Below are 2,500 nucleotides of genomic sequence, written 5' to 3'. Positions count from 1 at the left end.
GAGTAAAAACATCTTGATGAAAAGACGGTTGTGTTTCTTTAAGGCACACAGTTTTTCGTTACGCCACCAAGTTTAGGTTTAGGTTTTAATATCTTGGTTCTCTTTTCTCTCCTCTCTCGACTGACTTTGTTCAAAAATATTTTTGCTTTCTCTCAGTCTCGCCAAAAATTCATTTAAGACGACGTCGGGGGCGCGGTCATTCGTGCTTATCGAAGACTAACAAAACGTAGCAGAGGCTGATACAAAAAGAAAAAAAAAATCGGCCACGAAGAAAACTCGCTCTGTGTATCTCGATAACCGCGTCGACGACGACGGTTCTCTCCGCGCTCTTTTAATTCGTATCCTTCTTCTTGCGCTTCGTCCGACTCAGAAACGTTCGTAAAACACGAACGACGGCGGGTTGTCAAGCCAAGAAGGGACAGAGAAGAGACGGAGGTAGTTTTGCGAGTCTCCCGTGAACGCGATAGATTTTTCATATATATTTGTATCGAGAGCATGCGTACGCCGGTCTCCACACGATCCAGCGACGAACGCCGACGAACGTCCAACAATCGCTCGTACGTCGCGTACGAGCCCTCGACCGCTCTTTAATTCGTATTCTTTTGCTTGGCGCTCGTCCTCCGACTCGGAAACGTTCGTTTAAAGATAAAACGAACGACGGCGGGCTGTCGACGAGGCAAGAAAGAACAGAGAGAGACGGACCGAGAGCAACGATACGCAACGCAAGCAGTCTTAGGTTTACGTGAGCAACCCTCAGCCAGGCGTGGTCCAGGAATTGTATCCGTGGACCGCAATGTGCGTTCGAAATGTCGATGTTCATGTGTCCTGCAGTTCACACGTTGACGCGCAATTAGCTGCGTTCTTCATCGACCCACGAGCCAAGTGATCCACCGTTCAGGGTAATCGTTTATGCATGGATTTTTGTTTGTGTACTCAGGTTTTTGTACTCTTATTCTCGGTTCGAAAGAAGCCGATATCCGACAAACGTCCGACCAACGGGAATCGAACGCGCGGAAGTCGCCATATGATTGACGACACGAAAATACGTTCGAAAACGAAATCGGACGGACTGCGCGACGACACACGCAGCCCGCCGACCGGGCGTAAAGTGCATTATAATATATAACAACCAACGAGATCGAAGCTCCGTTCGTCAGGAAACGACGGGGATATAACACCCGATTCTGAATCCTCTGTACAGCACACGATCTCGCGAAGAAAGCGCACGGTGGCTAGCCCATGATATATATATATGTTCGTTCCTCTCGTCCAGTTATTCGAAGCAAACAGCCGATATGCATCTCCATCGTTCGGGTAAAAAAAAATCGATGGGACGCGCACGGTCGTAGTCTTCCTCGCGCGGTCGTTTCTTCCCGATAGCCAGAAGCAGAGTTTGAAAAACTCTAGCGACGGAACGAGGCATTAGACTCTCGACAACGAGGATAGAGAGACGGCCGGCGATCCCCTCTGAATCGACTTCGGTGGTTCAGGTAAAAATAAAAAAAATCGATGGGACGCGCACGGTCGTCGTTCCTCTTCCTCGCGCGCGGTCTATTCTTCCCGATAGCCAGAAGCAGAGTTTGAAAAACTCTAGCGACGGAACGAGGCATTAGACTCGCGACAACGAGGATAGAGAGACGGCCGGCGGTCCCCTCTGAATCCACTTTGGTCGCTCAGGTAAAAATAAAAAAAAATTCGAAAGGGACGCGCACGGTCGTCCTTCCTCTTCCTCGCGCGGTCTTTTCTTCCCGATAGCCAGAAGCAGAGTTTGAAAAACTCTAGCGACGGAACGAGGCATTAGACTCTCGACAACGAGGATAGAGAGACGGCCGGCGGTCCCCTCCGAACGGATGGCGACAACGACGACTAAAGCGCGAAAAATCGCGACGAAAAGGAACGCATCTCCGTTCAGGTGTATGTGTGTGCGTGCGTTTAAAAAAAATTCGATGGGACTCGCAGCCATCGGCCTCGCGCGGTCGTTTCTTCCCGATATCCAGAAGCAGAGTTTGAAAAACTCTAGCGACGGAACGAGGCATATGACTCACGACAACGAGGATATGGACAGGCGGTCCCCTCTGAACGGGTCGACGAGACGATGGTAAAAGAGACGAACCGGACGAAACTTCCGTCGATCAGGTAAAAATAAAAAAAAATTCGATGGGACGCGCACGGTCGTCGTCGTCGTCTTCCTCGCGCGGTCGTTTCTTCCCGATAGCCAGAAGCAGAGTTTGAAAAACTCTAGCGACGGAACGAGGCATATGACTCACGACAACGAGGATAGAGAGACGGCCGGCGGTCCCCTCTGAATCGACTTCGGTGGTTCAGGTAAAAATAAAAAAAATCGATGGGACGCGCACGGTCGTCCTTCCTCTTCCTCGCGCGCGCGGTCTATTCTTCCCGATAGCCAGAAGCAGAGTTTGAAAAACTCTAGCGACGGAACGAGGCATTAGACTCGCGAGGATAGAGAGACGGCCGGCGGTCCCCTCCGAACCAACTTCGT

General features: G+C 50.7%; 1 non-coding gene across 1 annotated transcript; it reads right to left on the bottom strand.

Moving 5' to 3' along the window:
- Positions 1-747: 747 nt before the first annotated feature.
- LOC139997239 (5.8S ribosomal RNA) lies at positions 748-902 on the bottom strand. The gene has a single exon (XR_011802668.1). It is a non-coding gene; the product is annotated as a 5.8S ribosomal RNA (ribosomal RNA).
- Positions 903-2,500: the final 1,598 nt, after the last annotated feature.

Source organism: Bombus fervidus, unplaced genomic scaffold (genome assembly GCF_041682495.2).
Source record: "Bombus fervidus isolate BK054 unplaced genomic scaffold, iyBomFerv1 scaffold0041, whole genome shotgun sequence".
Classification (NCBI taxonomy): domain Eukaryota; kingdom Metazoa; phylum Arthropoda; class Insecta; order Hymenoptera; family Apidae; genus Bombus; species Bombus fervidus.
Note: the sequence above shows the minus strand (reverse complement) of the source record. Positions and strands in the feature narration are given on the sequence as shown.